Source organism: Carassius gibelio, chromosome A20 (assembly GCF_023724105.1).
Source record: "Carassius gibelio isolate Cgi1373 ecotype wild population from Czech Republic chromosome A20, carGib1.2-hapl.c, whole genome shotgun sequence".
Lineage (NCBI taxonomy): Eukaryota > Metazoa > Chordata > Actinopteri > Cypriniformes > Cyprinidae > Carassius > Carassius gibelio.
Genome location: NC_068390.1, coordinates 566358 through 586721, shown reverse-complemented (window position 1 = coordinate 586721; position 20364 = coordinate 566358). Strand labels below are relative to the sequence as shown.

The 20364-nt window shown below is 44.2% G+C and overlaps 2 long non-coding RNA genes and 20 other non-coding genes across 23 annotated transcripts; all 22 read left to right on the top strand.

Annotated features, from left to right (window-relative positions):
- The first annotated feature begins 1177 nt into the window (after positions 1-1177).
- trnav-aac (transfer RNA valine (anticodon AAC)) lies at positions 1178-1250 on the top strand. Its single transcript has one exon. It is a non-coding gene; the product is annotated as a tRNA-Val (tRNA).
- Positions 1251-1373: 123 nt separating this feature from the next.
- Positions 1374-1446, top strand: trnav-cac (transfer RNA valine (anticodon CAC)). Its single transcript has one exon. It is a non-coding gene; the product is annotated as a tRNA-Val (tRNA).
- Positions 1447-2052: 606 nt separating this feature from the next.
- Positions 2053-2125, top strand: trnav-uac (transfer RNA valine (anticodon UAC)). The gene has a single exon. It is a non-coding gene; the product is annotated as a tRNA-Val (tRNA).
- Positions 2126-3350: 1225 nt separating this feature from the next.
- On the top strand, positions 3351-20090 carry LOC127938343 (uncharacterized). Of its 2 annotated transcripts, none has more exons than XR_008148682.1 (3): positions 3351-3411; positions 17369-17564; positions 19754-20090. It is a non-coding gene; the product is annotated as an uncharacterized LOC127938343 (long non-coding RNA). The 2 variants fall into 2 exon arrangements; XR_008148681.1 differs by lacking the exon at positions 3351-3411 and adding an exon at positions 15081-15179.
- On the top strand, positions 3367-3439 carry trnav-aac (transfer RNA valine (anticodon AAC)). The gene has a single exon. It is a non-coding gene; the product is annotated as a tRNA-Val (tRNA).
- Positions 3563-3635, top strand: trnav-cac (transfer RNA valine (anticodon CAC)). Its single transcript has one exon. It is a non-coding gene; the product is annotated as a tRNA-Val (tRNA).
- Positions 4242-4314, top strand: trnav-uac (transfer RNA valine (anticodon UAC)). Its single transcript has one exon. It is a non-coding gene; the product is annotated as a tRNA-Val (tRNA).
- trnav-aac (transfer RNA valine (anticodon AAC)) lies at positions 5556-5628 on the top strand. Its single transcript has one exon. It is a non-coding gene; the product is annotated as a tRNA-Val (tRNA).
- Positions 5752-5824, top strand: trnav-cac (transfer RNA valine (anticodon CAC)). Its single transcript has one exon. It is a non-coding gene; the product is annotated as a tRNA-Val (tRNA).
- trnav-uac (transfer RNA valine (anticodon UAC)) lies at positions 6431-6503 on the top strand. The gene has a single exon. It is a non-coding gene; the product is annotated as a tRNA-Val (tRNA).
- LOC127938341 (uncharacterized) lies at positions 7022-14811 on the top strand. The gene is made up of 2 exons (XR_008148679.1): positions 7022-7213; positions 14604-14811. It is a non-coding gene; the product is annotated as an uncharacterized LOC127938341 (long non-coding RNA).
- Positions 12946-13018, top strand: trnav-aac (transfer RNA valine (anticodon AAC)). The gene has a single exon. It is a non-coding gene; the product is annotated as a tRNA-Val (tRNA).
- On the top strand, positions 13142-13214 carry trnav-cac (transfer RNA valine (anticodon CAC)). The gene has a single exon. It is a non-coding gene; the product is annotated as a tRNA-Val (tRNA).
- Positions 13821-13893, top strand: trnav-uac (transfer RNA valine (anticodon UAC)). Its single transcript has one exon. It is a non-coding gene; the product is annotated as a tRNA-Val (tRNA).
- trnav-aac (transfer RNA valine (anticodon AAC)) lies at positions 15135-15207 on the top strand. Its single transcript has one exon. It is a non-coding gene; the product is annotated as a tRNA-Val (tRNA).
- On the top strand, positions 15331-15403 carry trnav-cac (transfer RNA valine (anticodon CAC)). The gene has a single exon. It is a non-coding gene; the product is annotated as a tRNA-Val (tRNA).
- On the top strand, positions 16010-16082 carry trnav-uac (transfer RNA valine (anticodon UAC)). The gene has a single exon. It is a non-coding gene; the product is annotated as a tRNA-Val (tRNA).
- trnav-aac (transfer RNA valine (anticodon AAC)) lies at positions 17324-17396 on the top strand. The gene has a single exon. It is a non-coding gene; the product is annotated as a tRNA-Val (tRNA).
- trnav-cac (transfer RNA valine (anticodon CAC)) lies at positions 17520-17592 on the top strand. The gene has a single exon. It is a non-coding gene; the product is annotated as a tRNA-Val (tRNA).
- On the top strand, positions 18199-18271 carry trnav-uac (transfer RNA valine (anticodon UAC)). The gene has a single exon. It is a non-coding gene; the product is annotated as a tRNA-Val (tRNA).
- Positions 19513-19585, top strand: trnav-aac (transfer RNA valine (anticodon AAC)). Its single transcript has one exon. It is a non-coding gene; the product is annotated as a tRNA-Val (tRNA).
- Positions 19709-19781, top strand: trnav-cac (transfer RNA valine (anticodon CAC)). Its single transcript has one exon. It is a non-coding gene; the product is annotated as a tRNA-Val (tRNA).
- Positions 20091-20364: the final 274 nt, after the last annotated feature.

Sequence of the window (20364 nt, the reverse complement as noted above, 5' to 3'; positions counted from 1 at the left end):
CTTTGCGGCCAATAGGCATTAATACAGTCACTAAAGGTAAAGTTGATGCAGAAATGAAAGAGCAGTCATTGTTTGACCTAAACCTAACCCACAACTGTGACATTCCAAGCCTGTGTGGCTTTCTTCTGAGAAACACCAAAGACGAGATTTTAGGAAACTCCGCGTAGACTGCCACGCCGAATGAACTCTGTCCTCTTGTGTAAGGGTCTTATTCCACCTAGGCCATCACGTAAGGCAGGGTCTCAAGGGGTGTCTAAAAGGGGGTACGTGGCAGGCCCTCCTTAGACCCCTGTGCGCCGGCCCTGTCTGTCCCAATGATCACCTGTGTCACCACAAACAGCCCATCAGTCCCTCTCACCGCCTATGTGACCACTAATTGCGCTTCTGTCCACTGGTAATACAAAAACTGTGACCGCAAGCTGTCTATGTGTCCCCCTTATCCCCTACGTGCCCACAAGTAGCCTTTTTATCCCCTTGACGAACTTTAAAACACATCCATCTGGAGTGTTATTTTCTGATAAAATGATGCAAGCCGTAGCAGTTTCTAACACATGGCTAACCTTCTTGAAATTCAACACAATGGTCAACGAATCTGCCAATAAACCTGTTCAGGTGGCTCCTCGCTTACTCCCGAAGCACCCAGAGGTGTTAAACCCTCAGAATTCCACTGACCACAAACAGTCTGTATTTTTTTACAATGGGATAGATTGTACGTGGCAAGTCCATGTCTCAGCTTTCTGAAGAGATATCAAGCTAAAACCTGATTTCCCATGCTAGTCTGGACACGTGCTACCCCTGTGGTGAGTTTCAATAAGATTGGAGAAACTTGAAATCTCGGCTCAAAAAAACTAAAAGTTTCAAGAAGATTGGAGAAACTCGAAAATTTGACCAACAAAAATCACCAAGAGAAATTTTCGAGTTTCTCCTGAGTTCTTGGAACTTTTGGTTTCTTAGTTTGAGACTAGCACAGGAAGGCAGATTTCGGCTTGATATCAAGCTGCAAGTGTTTAATTCCGAGGTAAGTTAAGGGTAGCGTTTCAGGAAACTCTGCATAGACTGCCAGGCCGAATGAACTCTATCCTCTTGTGCGTGGGAATTACGCCGATTGTCTATTTGCTTTCGGGCACATCACACTATAAATATTCGCCCAAAAGGCACTCTAGCGCTAGACTGTGGAGTTTCTGTAGTGTAGTGGTCATCTTGTTCGCCTAACACGCGAAAGGTCCTCGGTTCGAAACCGAGCAGAAACAGCTGTCCCCTTTTGAAGAAATGTATGAACCCCTTTGAGCCGGCAGTTGGCTTCAGAAGGTTTAGCCTTTATGCGCATTTTGCTGAGCCTGCACACAATGATTTCGGACTTGCTTAGGAAGTGGGTTTCCGTAGTGTAGTGGTTATCACGTTCGCCTCACACGCGAAAGGTCCCCAGTTCGAAACTGGGCGGGAACACTGAATCTCTTTTCACAATCGTTTAGGTGGGTTTCTGTTGAGGAGGAACTCAATTCTAGCAAGGCTTTGCGGCCAAGAGGCATGAACACAGTCACTAAAGGTATAGTTGATGCAGAAATGAAAGAGCAGTCATTGTTTGACCTAAACCTATCCCACAACTGTGATATTCCAAGCCTGTCTGGCTTTCTTCTGAGGAACACGAAAAAAGAGATTTGCCTGAGTGGCCCTCTGTTGAGCAGCAGCTCTGCATCACGAAGGCCCGTCTTTACACAGGTGTAGAGATAATTGTTAAGCCACACTAGGCAGCGGTAATACCCACGCAGACAGTACTCTGTACTTTTGACCTGGTAGTTTAGATGAACAGATGGCCGGTGCACTCAAAGACCCAATATTTCGTACAACATATAAATATACATATATTAAATGAAAGTGGGGAAAAAAGCAAAGAAGAAATGGCCACAGAGGATTCCCGCAAACAACTGGAGAAATTCCCGGTTTGCTGCTAAAAATAGAAGGTATTTGCGAACTGAAGAGCGCAACGCAATTTGTAATTTGATTCGCGCTCCAAGATGCATGAGATGAAAAGATCTGACACCTTCGCCACAGGTTTCCGTAGTGTAGAGGTTATCACGTTCGCCTTACACGCGAAAGGTCCCCAGTTCGAAACTGGGTGGGAACACTGGATCTCTTTTTCAAAATTGTTCAGGTGGGTTTCTGTTCAGGAGGAACTCAACGCTTCCAAGGCTTTGCGGCCAATAGGCATTAATACAGTCACTAAAGGTAAAGTTGATGCAGAAATGAAAGAGCAGTCATTGTTTGACCTAAACCTAACCCACAACTGTGACATTCCAAGCCTGTGTGGCTTTCTTCTGAGAAACACCAAAGACGAGATTTTAGGAAACTCTGCGTAGACTGCCACGCCGAATGAACTCTGTCCTCTTGTGTAAGGGTCTTATTCCACCTAGGCCATCACGTAAGGCAGGGTCTCAAGGGGTGTCTAAAAGGGGGTACGTGGCAGGCCCTCCTTAGACCCCTGCGCGCCGGCCCTGTCTGTCCCAATGATCACCTGTGTCACCACAAACAGCCCATCAGTCCCTCTCACCGCCTATGTGACCACTAATTGCGCTTCTGTCCACTGGTAATACAAAAACTGTGACCGCAAGCTGTCTATGTGTCCCCCTGATCCCCTACGTGCCCACAAGTAGCCTTTTTATCCCCTTGACGAACTTTAAAACACATCCATCTGGAGTGTTATTTTCTGATAAAATGATGCAAGCCGTAGCAGTTTCTAACACATGGCTAACCTTCTTGAAATTCAACACAATGGTCAACGAATCTGCCAATAAACCTGTTCAGGTGGCTCCTCGCTTACTCCCGAAGCACCCAGAGGTGTTAAACCCTCAGAATTCCACTGACCACAAACAGTCTGTATTTTTTACAATGGGATAGATTGTACGTGGCAAGTCCATGTCTCAGCTTTCTGAAGAGATATCAAGCTAAAACCTGATTTCCCATGCTAGTCTGGACACGTGCTACCCCTGTGGTGAGTTTCAATAAGATTGGAGAAACTTGAAATCTCGGCTCAAAAAAACTAAAAGTTTCAAGAAGATTGGAGAAACTCGAAAATTTGACCAACAAAAATCACCAAGAGAAATTTTCGAGTTTCTCCTTAGTTCTTGGAACTTTTAGTTTGTTAGTTTGAGACTAGCACAGGAAGGCAGGTTTCGGCTTGATATCAAGCTGCAAGTGTTTAATTCCGAGGTAAGTTAAGGGTAGCGTTTCAGGAAACTCTGCATAGACTGCCAGGCCGAATGAACTCTGTCCTCTTGTGCGTGGGAATTACACCGATTGTCTATTTGCTTTCGGGCACATCACACTATAAATATTCGCCCAAAAGGCATTCTAGCGCTAGACTGTGGAGTTTCTGTAGTGTAGTGGTCATCACGTTCGCCTAACACGCGAAAGGTCCTCGGTTCGAAACCGAGCAGAAACAGCTGTCCCCTTTTGAAGAAATGTATGAACCCCTTTGAGCCGGCAGTTGGCTTCAGAAGTTTTAGCCTTTATGCGCATTTTGCTGAGCCTGCACACAATGATTTCGGACTTGCTTAGGAAGAGGGTTTCCGTAGTGTAGTGGTTATCACGTTCGCCTCACACGCGAAAGGTCCCCAGTTCGAAACTGGGCGGGAACACTGAATCTCTTTTCACAATCGTTTAGGTGGGTTTCTGTTGAGGAGGAACTCAATTCTAGCAAGGCTTTGCGGCCAAGAGGCATGAACACAGTCACTAAAGGTATAGTTGATGCAGAAATGAAAGAGCAGTCATTGTTTGACCTACACCTATCCCACAACTGTGACATTCCAAGCCTGTCTGGCTTTCTTCTGAGGAACACGAAAAAAGAGATTTGCCTGAGTGGCCCTCTGTTGAGCAGCAGCTCTGCATCACGAAGGCCCGTCTTTACACAGGTGTAGAGATAATTGTTAAGCCACACTAGGCAGCGGTAATACCCACGCAGACAGTACTCTGTACTTTTGACCTGGTAGTTTAGATGAACAGATGGCCGGTGCACTCAAAGACCCAATATTTCGTACAACATATAAATATACATATATTAAATGAAAGTGGGGAAAAAAGCAAAGAAGAAATGGCCACAGAGGATTCCCGCAAACAACTGTAGAAATTCCCGGTTTGCTGCTAAAAATAGAAGGTATTTGCGAACTGAAGAGCGCAACGCAATTTGTAATTTGATTCGCGCTCCAAGATGCATGAGATGAAAAGATCTGACACCTTCTCCCCAGGTTTCCGTAGTGTAGAGGTTATCACGTTCGCCTTACACGCGAAAGGTCCCCAGTTCGAAACTGGGCGGGAACACTGGATCTCTTTTTCAAAATTGTTCAGGTGGGTTTCTGTTCAGGAGGAACTCAACGCTTCCAAGGCTTTGCGGCCAATAGGCATTAATACAGTCACTAAAGGTAAAGTTGATGCAGAAATGAAAGAGCAGTCATTGTTTGACCTAAACCTAACCCACAACTGTGACATTCCAAGCCTGTGTGGCTTTCTTCTGAGAAACACCAAAGACGAGATTTTAGGAAACTCTGCGTAGACTGCCACGCCGAATGAACTCTGTCCTCTTGTGTAAGGGTCTTATTCCACCTAGGCCATCACGTAAGGCAGGGTCTCAAGGGGTGTCTAAAAGGGGGTACGTGGCAGGCCCTCCTTAGACCCCTGCGCGCCGGCCCTGTCTGTCCCAATGATCACCTGTGTCACCACAAACAGCCCATCAGTCCCTCTTACCGCCTATGTGACCACTAATTGCGCTTCTGTCCACTGGTAATACAAAAACTGTGACCGCAAGCTGTCTATGTGTCCCCCTGATCCCCTACGTGCCCACAAGTAGCCTTTTTATCCCCTTGACGAACTTTAAAACACATCCATCTGGAGTGTTATTTTCTGATAAAATGATGCAAGCCGTAGCAGTTTCTAACACATGGCTAACCTTCTTGAAATTCAACACAATGGTCAACGAATCTGCCAATAAACCTGTTCAGGTGGCTCCTCGCTTACTCCCGAAGCACCCAGAGGTGTTAAACCCTCAGAATTCCACTGACCACAAACAGTCTGTATTTTTTACAATGGGATAGATTGTACGTGGCAAGTCCATGTCTCAGCTTTCTGAAGAGATATCAAGCTAAAACCTGATTTCCCATGCTAGTCTGGACACGTGCTACCCCTGTGGTGAGTTTCAATAAGATTGGAGAAACTTGAAATCTCGGCTCAAAAAAACTAAAAGTTTCAAGAAGATTGGAGAAACTCGAAAATTTGACCAACAAAAATCACCAAGAGAAATTTTCGAGTTTCTCCTGAGTTCTTGGAACTTTTGGTTTGTTAGTTTGAGACTAGCACAGGAAGGCAGGTTTCGGCTTGATATCAAGCTGCAAGTGTTTAATTCCGAGGTAAGTTAAGGGTAGCGTTTCAGGAAACTCTGCATAGACTGCCAGGCCGAATGAACTCTGTCCTCTTGTGCGTGGGAATTACGCCGATTGTCTATTTGCTTTCGGGCACATCACACTATAAATATTCGCCCAAAAGGCACTCTAGCGCTAGACTGTGGAGTTTCTGTAGTGTAGTGGTCATCACGTTCGCCTAACACGCGAAAGGTCCTCGGTTCGAAACCGAGCAGAAACAGCTGTCCCCTTTTGAAGAAATGTATGAACCCCTTTGAGCCGGCAGTTGGCTTCAGAAGGTTTAGCCTTTATGCGCATTTTGCTGAGCCTGCACACAATGATTTCGGACTTGCTTAGGAAGTGGGTTTCCGTAGTGTAGTGGTTATCACGTTCGCCTCACACGCGAAAGGTCCCCAGTTCGAAACTGGGCGGGAACACTGAATCTCTTTTCACAATCGTTTAGGTGGGTTTCTGTTGAGGAGGAACTCAATTCTAGCAAGGCTTTGCGGCCAAGAGGCATGAACACAGTCACTAAAGGTATAGTTGATGCAGAAATGAAAGAGCAGTCATTGTTTGACCTAAACCTATCCCACAACTGTGACATTCCAAGCCTGTCTGGCTTTCTTCTGAGGAACACGAAAAAAGAGATTTGCCTGAGTGGCCCTCTGTTGAGCAGCAGCTCTGCATCACGAAGGCCCGTCTTTACACAGGTGTAGAGATAATTGTTAAGCCACACTAGGCAGCGGTAATACCCACGCAGACAGTACTCTGTACTTTTGACCTGGTAGTTTAGATGAACAGATGGCCGGTGCACTCAAAGACCCAATATTTCGTACAACATATAAATATACACATATTAAATGAAAGTGGGGAAAAAAGCAAAGAAGAAATGGCCACAGAGGATTCCCGCAAACAACTGGAGAAATTCCCGGTTTGCTGCTAAAAATAGAAGGTATTTGCGAACTGAAGAGCGCAACGCAATTTGTAATTTGATTCGCGCTCCAAGATGCATGAGATGAAAAGGTCTGACACCTTCGCCACAGGTTTCCGTAGTGTAGAGGTTATCACGTTCGCCTTACACGTGAAAGGTCCCCAGTTTGAAACTGGGCGGGAACACTGGATCTCTTTTTCAAAATTGTTCAGGTGGGTTTCTGTTCAGGAGGAACTCAACGCTTCCAAGGCTTTGCGGCCAATAGGCATTAATACAGTCACTAAAGGTAAAGTTGATGCAGAAATGAAAGAGCAGTCATTGTTTGACCTAAACCTAACCCACAACTGTGACATTCCAAGCCTGTGTGGCTTTCTTCTGAGAAACACCAAAGACGAGATTTTAGGAAACTCTGCGTAGACTGCCACGCCGAATGAACTCTGTCCTCTTGTGTAAGGGTCTTATTCCACCTAGGCCATCACGTAAGGCAGGGTCTCAAGGGGTGTCTAAAAGGGGGTACGTGGCAGGCCCTCCTTAGACCCCTGCGCGCCGGCCCTGTCTGTCCCAATGATCACCTGTGTCACCACAAACAGCCCATCCGTCCCTCTCACCGCCTATGTGACCACTAATTGCGCTTCTGTCCACTGGTAATACAAAAACTGTGACCGCAAGCTGTCTATGTGTCCCCCTGATCCCCTATGTGCCCACAAGTAGCCTTTTTATCCCCTTGACGAACTTTAAAACACATCCATCTGGAGTGTTATTTTCTGATAAAATGATGCAAGCCGTAGCAGTTTCTAACACATGGCTAACCTTCTTGAAATTCAACACAATGGTCAACGAATCTGCCAATAAACCTGTTCAGGTGGCTCCTCGCTTACTCCCGAAGCACCCAGAGGTGTTAAACCCTCAGAATTGTGAGTCTAAATATATGTGTAATATGTTAATATGTGTAATATATGTTAATATGTGTAATCTCGAGAGTCTGGTGCCTGTTGGTGTCGCTGTTGGACAGTGTTTTCTCTACTTCCTGTTGGCCTTCTGTAGCTAATCATAGCTCCATGTAGCTGTTTTTATTTTATATTTTTTCTCTATAATCTTTCTTACTATCACTGTCTGTTTGTTTGTTTTTTTAATTGTAAAATATAACTTAATTCACACCATATTTCTGATATTACCGATCAATCTTATCAGATTAACTTTGATCGTTCACTCTTCCGTGACTGCAGCACACCTGCAAAGTGTTAGCACTCGTTAGCTTGTCATTAGCGTTTTCTTTTCTCCTCTCCTCTCCTCTCTCACGCTGCAGTTTTCCACAAGTTCATCAAACAACCGCAGTAAGAATATTTCATCAAGCACGGTGAGTAATGGCTTCTCCTACAATTGTTATTTGCACCTCTTGCCACATGTACAGTTTATCTATCTCTGTCGCTGATGAGGGATTCACATGTGATAAATGCAGGGAAACAGTTAGGCTGACAGAGAAGATTTCAGAATTAGAGACACGCATCCAAACTTTAATTGAGGACAGTAAGAATGTTAGGGCTCTAGATATGGCTTTGGATGCTTCTAGCTCAGGGATTCCTGTACATTGTCCGGTTCCAGCAGAGCCCCTGCAGCAGGGCAACTGGGTGACGGTGAGGCAGCGTAGTCGTGGGTCAAAACACCGCTCTTCTGTTCCGATCAAAACATTAAACAGGTTCTCCCCACTCAGTGATGCACCCACTGAGAAACCTGATGAAAGTGCTCTAGTTATTGGCGATTCTATTGTACGGAACGTGAATATAGAGACACCAGCCACCATAGTCAAATGTTTACCGGGAGCCAGAGCGCCTGACATCTTGGCAAATTTAAAAGTGCTGGCTAATGCTAAACGTAAATACAGTAAGATTGTTATTCATGCCGGCGCTAATGATGTTCGACTTCGCCAGTCGGAGATCACTAAAAATAACTTTAAAGAGGTGTGTGAACTTGCAAGCACGATGTCAGACACTGTAATATGCTCTGGTCCCCTGCCTGCTTACCGTGGTGATGAGATGCATAGCAGATTGTCATCACTCAATGGCTGGATGTCTAAGTGGTGCCCACAGAATAACATAGGTTATATAGACAATTGGACGAGCTTTTGGGGCAGACCAGACCTGTTTAAAAGAGATGGTCTGCATCCCTCCTGGGGTGGCGCCACTCTTCTGTCTAGAAATATGGCAAATAGTCTTAGTGTTTATACTTGACTAACTGGGGCCCAGGTCAGGAAGCAGACAGACTGGCTAAACCGACCGTCTGCTAGCTGCCTCCCGTCACAGAGGTCAGTTAATTCTCAGCACATAGAGACTCTTTCACCTAGATATCACACTATAGAGACTGTGTCTGTTCCACGAACTAGAAAATACAAAAAACGTCCAAACCAAGTTAAGGTTAACAATTTAAATTGAGGTTCAACAAATAAAAAACAAATGCAATATGGATAAACAAATGATAAAGATTGGCTTATTGAATATCAGATCCATTTCTACGAAAACACTTTTTGTAAATAATATGATAACTGATCATAATATAGATGTGCTCTGCTTGACAGAAACCTGGCTAAAACCTGATGATTACATTATTTTAAATGAGTCCACCCCCCAAGATTATTGTTATAAACACGAGCCGCGTCTAAAAGGCAAAGGGGGAGGTGTTGCTTCAATTTATAATAAAGTTTTCAGGATTTCTCAGAGGGCAGGCTTCAAGTATAACTCGTTTGAAGTAATGGTGCTTCATATAACATTATCCAGAGAAACCAATGTTAATGATAAATCCCCTGTTATGTTTGTACTGGCTACTGTATACAGGCCACCAGGGCACCATACAGACTTTATTAAAGAGTTTGGTGATTTTACATCCGAGTTAGTTCTGGCTGCAGATAAAGTCTTAATAGTTGGTGATTTTAATATCCATGTCGATAATGAAAAAGATGTATTGGGATCAGCATTTATAGACATTCTGAACTCTATTGGTGTTAGACAACACGTTTCAGGACCTACTCATTGTCGAAATCATACTCTAGATTTAATACTGTCACATGGAATTGATGTTGATAGTGTTGAAATTATTCAGCCAAGTGATGATATCTCAGATCATTATTTAGTTCTGTGTAAACTTCATATAGCCAAAATTGTAAATTCTACTTCTTGTTACAAGTATCGAAGAACCATCACTTCTACCACAAAAGACAGCTTTTTAAGTTATCTTCCTGATGTATCCGATTTCCTTAGCATATCCAAAACCTCAGAACAACTTGATGATGTAACAGAAACTATGGACTCTCTCTTTTCTAGCACTTTAAATACAGTTGCTCCTTTACGCTTAAGGAAGGTTAAGGAAAACAGTTTGACACCATGGTATAATGAGCATACTCGCACCCTAAAGAGAGCAGCCCGAAAAATGGAGCGCAGCTGGAGGAAAACAAAACTAGAGGTATTTCGTATTGCTTGGCGGGAAAGTAGCATATCCTACCGAAAAGCATTAAAAACTGCTAGATCTGATTACTTTTCTTCTCTTTTAGAAGAAAACAAACATAACCCCAGGTATTTATTCAATACAGTGGCTAAATTAACGAAAAATAAAGCCTCAACAAGTGTTGACATTTCCCAACACCACAGCAGTAATGACTTTATGAACTACTTTACTTCTAAAATCGATACTATTAGAGATAAAATTGCAACCATTCAGCCGTCAGCTACAGTTTCGCATCAGACAGTGCACTATAGACCCCCTGAGGAACAGTTCCACTCATTCTCTACTATAGGAGAGGAAGAATTGTATAAACTTGTTAAATCATCTAAACTTACAACATGTATGTTAGACCCTATACCATCTAAGCTCTTAAAAGAGGTGCTTCCAGAAGTCATAGGTCCTCTTCTGACTATTATTAATTCCTCATTGTTATTAGGACATGTCCCCAAAACCTTCAAACTGGCTGTTATTAAGCCTCTCATAAAAAAGCCACAACTTGACCCCAGAGAACTAGTTAATTATAGACCAATCTCGAATCTCCCTTTTCTGTCCAAGATACTAGAAAAGGTGGTATCCTCACAATTATATTCCTTCTTAGAGAAAAATGGTATATGTGAGGATTTCCAGTCAGGATTTAGACCGTATCATAGTACTGAAACTGCTCTCCTTAGAGTTACAAATGATCTGCTCTTATCATCTGATCGTGGGTGTATCTCTCTATTAGTTTTATTGGATCTTAGTGCTGCGTTTGACACAATTGACCACAACATTCTTTTGCATAGACTTGAACACTTTGTTGGCATCAGTGGAAGTGCATTAGCATGGTTTAAATCGTACTTATATGACCGCCATCAGTTCGTAGCAGTGAATGAAGATGTATCATATCGATCACAAGTGCAGTATGGAGTACCTCAAGGCTCAGTTCTAGGGCCGCTACTCTTCACGCTTTATATGTTACCCTTGGGAGATATCATCAGGAAACATGGTGTTAGCTTTCACTGTTATGCTGATGATACGCAGCTCTATATTTCCTCGCAGCCCGGTGAAACACACCAATTTGAAAAACTAATGGAATGCATAGTCGATATAAAAAATTGGATGACGAGTAATTTCTTACTGCTAAATTCAGAAAAAACAGAGGTGTTAATCATAGGGCCTAAAAACTCTACTTGTAATAACCTAGAACACTGTCTAAGACTTGATGGTTGCTCTGTCAATTCTTCGTCATCAGTTAGGAACCTAGGTGTGCTACTTGATCGCAATCTTTCCTTAGAAAGCCACGTTTCTAGCATTTGTAAAACTGCATTTTTCCATCTCAAAAATATATCTAAATTACGGCCTATGCTCTCAATGTCAAATGCAGAAATGTTAATCCATGCATTTATGACTTCAAGGTTAGACTACTGTAATGCTTTATTGGGTGGTTGTTCTGCACGCTTGGTAAACAAACTACAGCTAGTCCAAAATGCAGCAGCAAGAGTTCTTACTAGAACCAGGAAGTATGACCATATTAGCCCGGTCCTGTCCACACTGCACTGGCTCCCTATCAAACATCGTATAGATTTTAAAATATTGCTTATTACTTATAAAGCCCTAAATGGTTTAGCACCTCAGTATTTGAATGAGCTCCTTTTACATTATACTCCTCTACGTCCGCTACGTTCTCAAAACTCAGGCAATTTGATAATACCTAGAATATCAAAATCAACTGCGGGCGGCAGATCCTTTTCCTATTTGGCGCCTAAACTCTGGAATAACCTACCTAACATTGTTCGGGAGGCAGACACACTCTTGCAGTTTAAATCTAGATTAAAGACCCATCTCTTTAACCTGGCATACACATAACATACTAATATGCTTTTAATATCCAAATCCGTTAAAGGATTTTTAGGCTGCATTAATTAGGTAAACTGGAACCGGAACACTTCACATAACACCGTACTTTCTACATCATTAGAAGAATGGCATCTACGCTAATATTTGTCTGTTTCTCTCTTGTTCCGAGGTCACCGTGGCCACCAGATCCAGTCTGTGTCCAGATCAGAGGGTCACTGCAGTCACCCGGATCCAGTACGTATCCAGACCAGATGGTGGATCAGCACCTAGAAAGGACCTCTACTGCCCTGAAAGACAGCGGAGACCAGGACAACTAGAGCCCCAGATACAGATCCCCTGTAAAGACCTTGTCTCAGAGGAGCACCAGGACAAGACCACAGGAAACAGATGATTCTTCTGCACAATCTGACTTTGCTGCAGCCTGGAATTGAACTACTGGTTTTGTCTGGTCAGAGGAGAACTGGCCCCCCAACTGAGCCTGGTTTCTCCCAAGGTTTTTTTCTCCATTCTGTCACCGATGGAGTTTCGGTTCCTTGCCGCTGTCGCCTCTGGCTTGCTTAGTTGGGGTCACTTCATCTACAGAGATATCGTTGACTTGATTGCAAATTAAAACAGACACTATTTCAACTGAACAGAGATGACATCAATGAATTCAATGATGAACTGCCTTTAACTATCATTTTGCATTATTGAGACACTGTTTTCCAAATGAATGTTGTTCAGTGCTTTGGCGCAATGTATTTTGTTTAAAGCACTATATAAATAAAGGTGATTGATTGATTGAGAATTCCACTGACCACAAACAGTCTGTATTTTTTACAATGGGATAGATTGTACGTGGCAAGTCCATGTCTCAGCTTTCTGAAGAGATATCAAGCTAAAACCTGATTTCCCATGCTAGTCTGGACACGTGCTACCCCTGTGGTGAGTTTCAATAAGATTGGAGAAACTTGAAATCTCGGCTCAAAAAAACTAAAAGTTTCAAGAAGATTGGAGAAACTCGAAAATTTGACCAACAAAAATCACCAAGAGAAATTTTCGAGTTTCTCCTGAGTTCTTGGAACTTTTGGTTTGTTAGTTTGAGACTAGCACAGGAAGGCAGGTTTCGGCTTGATATCAAGCTGCAAGTGTTTAATTCCGAGGTAAGTTAAGGGTAGCGTTTCAGGAAACTGCATAGACTGCCAGGCCGAATGAACTCTGTCCTCTTGTGCGTGGGAATTACGCCGATTGTCTATTTGCTTTCGGGCACATCACACTATAAATATTCGCCCAAAAGGCACTCTAGCGCTAGACTGTGGAGTTTCTGTAGTGTAGTGGTCATCACGTTCGCCTAACACGCGAAAGGTCCTCGGTTCGAAACCGAGCAGAAACAGCTGTCCCCTTTTGAAGAAATGTATGAACCCCTTTGAGCCGGCAGTTGGCTTCAGAAGGTTTAGCCTTTATGCGCATTTTGCTGAGCCTGCACACAATGATTTCGGACTTACTTAGGAAGTGGGTTTCCGTAGTGTAGTGGTTATCACGTTCGCCTCACACGCGAAAGGTCCCCAGTTCGAAACTGGGCGGGAACACTGAATCTCTTTTCACAATCGTTTAGGTGGGTTTCTGTTGAGGAGGAACTCAATTCTAGCAAGGCTTTGCGGCCAAGAGGCATGAACACAGTCACTAAAGGTATAGTTGATGCAGAAATGAAAGAGCAGTCATTGTTTGACCTAAACCTATCCCACAACTGTGACATTCCAAGCCTGTCTGGCTTTCTTCTAAGGAACACGAAAAAAGAGATTTGCCTGAGTGGCCCTCTGTTGAGCAGCAGCTCTGCATCACGAAGGCCCGTCTTTACACAGGTGTAGAGATAATTGTTAAGCCACACTAGGCAGCGGTAATACCCATGCAGACAGTACTCTGTACTTTTGACCTGGTAGTTTAGATGAACAGATGGCCGGTGCACTCAAAGACCCAATATTTCGTACAACATATAAATATACATATATTAAATGAAAGTGGGGAAAAAAGCAAAGAAGAAATGGCCACAGAGGATTCCCGCAAACAACTGGAGAAATTCCCGGTTTGCTGCTAAAAATAGAAGGTATTTGCGAACTGAAGAGCGCAACGCAATTTGTAATTTGATTCGCGCTCCAAGATGCATGAGATGAAAAGGTCTGACACCTTCGCCACAGGTTTCCGTAGTGTAGAGGTTATCACGTTCGCCTTACACGCGAAAGGTCCCCAGTTCGAAACTGGGCGGGAACACTGGATCTCTTTTTCAAAATTGTTCAGGTGGGTTTCTGTTCAGGAGGAACTCAACGCTTCCAAGGCTTTGCGGCCAATAGGCATTAATACAGTCACTAAAGGTAAAGTTGATGCAGAAATGAAAGAGCAGTCATTGTTTGACCTAAACCTAACCCACAACTGTGACATTCCAAGCCTGTGTGGCTTTCTTCTGAGAAACACCAAAGACGAGATTTTAGGAAACTCTGCGTAGACTGCCACGCCGAATGAACTCTGTCCTCTTGTGTAAGGGTCTTATTCCACCTAGGCCATCACGTAAGGCAGGGTCTCAAGGGGTGTCTAAAAGGGGGTACGTGGCAGGCCCTCCTTAGACCCCTGCGCGCCGGCCCTGTCTGTCCCAATGATCACCTGTGTCACCACAAACAGCCCATCAGTCCCTCTCACCGCCTATGTGACCACTAATTGCGCTTCTGTCCACTGGTAATACAAAAACTGTGACCGCAAGCTGTCTATGTGTCCCGCTGATCCCCTACGTGCCCACAAGTAGCCTTTTTATCCCCTTGACGAACTTTAAAACACATCCATCTGGAGTGTTATTTTCTGATAAAATGATGCAAGCCGTAGCAGTTACTAACACATGGCTAACCTTCTTGAAATTCAACACAATGGTCAACGAATCTGCCAATAAACCTGTTCAGGTGGCTCCTCGCTTACTCCCGAAGCACCCAGAGGTGTTAAACCCTCAGAATTCCACTGACCACAAACAGTCTGTATTTTTTACAATGGGATAGATTGTACGTGGCAAGTCCATGTCTCAGCTTTCTGAAGAGATATCAAGCTAAAACCTGATTTCCCATGCTAGTCTGGACACGTGCTACCCCTGTGGTGAGTTTCAATAAGATTGGAGAAACTTGAAATCTCGGCTCAAAAAAACTAAAAGTTTCAAGAAGATTGGAGAAACTCGAAAATTTGACCAACAAAAATCACCAAGAGAAATTTTCGAGTTTCTCCTGAGTTCTTGGAACTTTTGGTTTGTTAGTTTGAGACTAGCACAGGAAGGCAGGTTTCGGCTTGATATCAAGCTGCAAGTGTTTAATTCCGAGGTAAGTTAAGGGTAGCGTTTCAGGAAACTCTGCATAGACTGCCAGGCCGAATGAACTCTGTCCTCTTGTGCGTGGGAATTACACCGATTGTCTATTTGCTTTCGGGCACATCACACTATAAATATTCGCCCAAAAGGCACTCTAGCGCTAGACTGTGGAGTTTCTGTAGTGTAGTGGTCATCACGTTCGCCTAACACGCGAAAGGTCCTTGGTTCGAAACCGAGCAGAAACAGCTGTCCCCTTTTGAAGAAATGTATGAACCCCTTTGAGCCGGCAGTTGGCTTCAGAAGTTTTAGCCTTTATGCGCATTTTGCTGAGCCTGCACACAATGATTTCGGACTTGCTTAGGAGGTGGGTTTCCGTAGTGTAGTGGTTATCACGTTTGCCTCACACGCGAAAGGTCCCCAGTTCGAAACTGGGCGGGAACACTGAATCTCTTTTCACAATCGTTTAGGTGGGTTTCTGTTGAGGAGGAACTCAATTCTAGCAAGGCTTTGCGGCCAAGAGGCATGAACACAGTCACTAAAGGTATAGTTGATGCAGAAATGAAAGAGCAGTCATTGTTTGACCTACACCTATCCCACAACTGTGACATTCCAAGCCTGTCTGGCTTTCTTCTGAGGAACACGAAAAAAGAGATTTGCCTGAGTGGCCCTCTGTTGAGCAGCAGCTCTGCATCACGAAGGCCCGTCTTTACACAGGTGTAGAGATAATTGTTAAGCCACACTAGGCAGCGGTAATACCCACGCAGACAGTACTCTGTACTTTTGACCTGGTAGTTTAGATGAACAGATGGCCGGTGCACTCAAAGACCCAATATTTCGTACAACATATAAATATACATATATTAAATGAAAGTGGGGAAAAAAGCAAAGAAGAAATGGCCACAGAGGATTCCCGCAAACAACTGGAGAAATTCCCGGTTTGCTGCTAAAAATAGAAGGTATTTGCGAACTGAAGAGCGCAACGCAATTTGTAATTTGATTCGCGCTCCAAGATGCATGAGATGAAAAGATCTGACACCTTCGCCACAGGTTTCCGTAGTGTAGAGGTTATCACGTTCGCCTTACACGCGAAAGGTCCCCAGTTTGAAACTGGGTGGGAACACTGGATCTCTTTTTCAAAATTGTTCAGGTGGGTTTCTGTTCAGGAGGAACTCAACGCTTCCAAGGCTTTGCGGCCAATAGGCATTAATACAGTCACTAAAGGTAAAGTTGATGCAGAAATGAAAGAGCAGTCATTGTTTGACCTAAACCTAACCCACAACTGTGACATTCCAAGCCTGTGTGGCTTTCTTCTGAGAAACACCAAAGACGAGATTTTAGGAAACTCTGCGTAGACTGCCACGCCGAATGAACTCTGTCCTCTTGTGTAAGGGTCTTATTCCACCTAGGCCATCACGTAAGGCAGGGTCTCAAGGGGTGTCTAAAAGGGGGTACGTGGCAGGCCCTCCTTAGACCCCTGCGCGCCGGCCCTGTCTGTCCCAATGATCACCTGTGTCACCACAAACAGCCCATCAGTCCCTCTCACCGCCTATGTGACCACTAATTGCGCTTCTGTCCACTGGTAATACAAAAACTGTGACCGCAAGCTGTCTATGTGTCCCCCTGATCCCCTACGTGCCCACAAGTAGCCTTTTTATCCCCTTGACGAACTTTAAACACATCCATCTGGAGTGTTATTTTCTGATAAAATGATGCAAGCCGTAGCAGTTTCTAACACATGGCTAACCTTCTTGAAATTCAACACAATGGTCAACAAATCTGCCAATAAACCTGTTCAGGTGGCTCCTCGCTTACTCCCGAAGCACCCAGAGGTGTTAAACCCTCAGAATTCCACTGACCACAAACAGTCTGTATTTTTTTACAATGGGATAGATTGTACGTGGCAAGTCCATGTCTCAGCTTTCTGAAGAGATATCAAGCTAAAACCTGATTTCCCATGCTAGTCTGGACACGTGCTACCCCTGTGGTGAGTTTCAATAAGATTGGAGAAACTTGAAATCTCGGCTCAAAAAAACTAAAAGTTTCAAGAAGATTGGAGAAACTCGAAAATTTGACCAACAAAAATCACCAAGAGAAATTTTCGAGTTTCTCCTGAGTTCTTGGAACTTTTGGTTTCTTAGTTTGAGACTAGCACAGGAAGGCAGGTTTCGGCTTGATATCAAGCTGCAAGTGTTTAATTCCGAGGTAAGTTAAGGGTAGCGTTTCAGGAAACTCTGCATAGACTGCCAGGCCGAATGAACTCTGTCCTCTTGTGCGTGGGAATTACGCCGATTGTCTATTTGCTTTCGGGCACATCACACTATAAATATTCGCCCAAAAGGCACTCTAGCGCTAGACTGTGGAGTTTCTGTAGTGTAGTGGTCATCACGTTCGCCTAACATGCGAAAGGTCCTCGGTTCGAAACCGAGCAGAAACAGCTGTCCCCTTTTGAAGAAATGTATGAACCCCTTTGAGCCGGCAGTTGGCTTCAGAAGGTTTAGCCTTTATGCGCATTTTGCTGAGCCTGCACACAATGATTTCGGACTTGCTTAGGAAGTGGGTTTCCGTAGTGTAGTGGTTATCACGTTCGCCTCACACGCGAAAGGTCCCCAGTTCGAAACTGGGTGGGAACACTGAATCTCTTTTCACAATTGTTTAGGTGGGTTTCTGTTGAGGAGGAACTCAATTCTAGCAAGGCTTTGCGGCCAAGAGGCATGAACACAGTCACTAAAGGTATAGTTGATGCAGAAATGAAAGAGCAGTCATTGTTTGACCTAAACCTATCCCACAACAGTGACATTCCAAGCCTGTCTGGCTTTCTTCTGAGGAACACGAAAAAAGAGATTTGCCTGAGTGGCCCTCTGTTGAGCAGCAGCTCTGCATCACGAAGGCCCGTCTTTACACAGGTGTAGAGATAATTGTTAAGCCACACTAGGCAGCGGTAATACCCACGCAGACAGTACTCTGTACTTTTGACCTGGTAGTTTAGATGAACAGATGGCCGGTGCACTCAAAGACCCAATATTTCGTACAACATATAAATATACATATATTAAATGAAAGTGGGGAAAAAAGCAAAGAAGAAATGGCCACAGAGGATTCCCGCAAACAACTGGAGAAATTCCCGGTTTGCTGCTAAAAATAGAAGGTATTTGCGAACTGAAGAGCGCAACGCAATTTGTAATTTGATTCGCGCTCCAAGATGCATGAGATGAAAAGATCTGACACCTTCTCCCCAGGTTTCCGTAGTGTAGAGGTTATCACGTTCGCCTTACACGCGAAAGGTCCCCAGTTCGAAACTGGGCGGGAACACTGGATCTCTTTTTCAAAATTGTTCAGGTGGGTTTCTGTTCAGGAGGAACTCAACGCTTCCAAGGCTTTGCGGCCAATAGGCATTAATACAGTCACTAAAGGTAAAGTTGATGCAGAAATGAAAGAGCAGTCATTGTTTGACCTAAACCTAACCCACAACTGTGACATTCCAAGCCTGTGTGGCTTTCTTCTGAGAAACACCAAAGACGAGATTTTAGGAAACTCTGCGTAGACTGCCACGCCGAATGAACTCTGTCCTCTTGTGTAAGGGTCTTATTCCACCTAGGCCATCACGTAAGGCAGGGTCTCAAGGGGTGTCTAAAAGGGGGTACGTGGCAGGCCCTCCTTAGACCCCTGCGCGCCGGCCCTGTCTGTCCCAATGATCACCTGTGTCACCACAAACAGCCCATCAGTCCCTCTTACCGCCTATGTGACCACTAATTGCGCTTCTGTCCACTGGTAATACAAAAACTGTGACCGCAAGCTGTCTATGTGTCCCCCTGATCCCCTACGTGCCCACAAGTAGCCTTTTTATCCCCTTGACGAACTTTAAAACACATCCATCTGGAGTGTTATTTTCTGATAAAATGATGCAAGCCGTAGCAGTTTCTAACACATGGCTAACCTTCTTGAAATTCAACACAATGGTCAACGAATCTGCCAATAAACCTGTTCAGGTGGCTCCTCGCTTACTCCCGAAGCACCCAGAGGTGTTAAACCCTCAGAATTCCACTGACCACAAACAGTCTGTATTTTTTACAATGGGATAGATTGTACGTGGCAAGTCCATGTCTCAGCTTTCTGAAGAGATATCAAGCTAAAACCTGATTTCCCATGCTAGTCTGGACACGTGCTACCCCTGTGGTGAGTTTCAATAAGATTGGAGAAACTTGAAATCTCGGCTCAAAAAAACTAAAAGTTTCAAGAAGATTGGAGAAACTCGAAAATTTGACCAACAAAAATCACCAAGAGAAATTTTCGAGTTTCTCCTGAGTTCTTGGAACTTTTGGTTTGTTAGTTTGAGACTAGCACAGGAAGGCAGGTTTCGGCTTGATATCAAGCTGCAAGTGTTTAATTCCGAGGTAAGTTAAGGGTAGCGTTTCAGGAAACTCTGCATAGACTGCCAGGCCGAATGAACTCTGTCCTCTTGTGCGTGGGAATTACGCCGATTGTCTATTTGCTTTCGGGCACATCACACTATAAATATTCGCCCAAAAGGCACTCTAGCGCTAGACTGTGGAGTTTCTGTAGTGTAGTGGTCATCACGTTCGCCTAACACGCGAAAGGTCCTCGGTTCGAAACCGAGCAGAAACAGCTGTCCCCTTTTGAAGAAATGTATGAACCCCTTTGAGCCGGCAGTTGGCTTCAGAAGGTTTAGCCTTTATGCGCATTTTGCTGAGCCTGCACACAATGATTTCGGACTTGCTTAGGAAGTGGGTTTCCGTAGCGTAGTGGTTATCACGTTCGCCTCACACGCGAAAGGTCCCCAGTTCGAAACTGGGCGGGAACACTGAATCTCTTTTCACAATCGTTTAGGTGGGTTTCTGTTGAGGAGGAACTCAATTCTAGCAAGGCTTTGCGGCCAAGAGGCATGAACACAGTCACTAAAGGTATAGTTGATGCAGAAATGAAAGAGCAGTCATTGTTTGACCTAAACCTATCCCACAACTGTGACATTCCAAGCCTGTCTGGCTTTCTTCTGAGGAACACGAAAAAAGAGATTTGCCTGAGTGGCCCTCTGTTGAGCAGCAGCTCTGCATCACGAAGGCCCGTCTTTACACAGGTGTAGAGATAATTGTTAAGCCACACTAGGCAGCGGTAATACCCACGCAGACAGTACTCTGTACTTTTGACCTGGTAGTTTAGATGAACAGATGGCCGGTGCACTCAAAGACCCAATATTTCGTACAACATATAAATATACACATATTAAATGAAAGTGGGGAAAAAAGCAAAGAAGAAATGGCCACAGAGGATTCCCGCAAACAACTGGAGAAATTCCCGGTTTGCTGCTAAAAATAGAAGGTATTTGCGAACTGAAGAGCGCAACGCAATTTGTAATTTGATTCGCGCTCCAAGATGCATGAGATGAA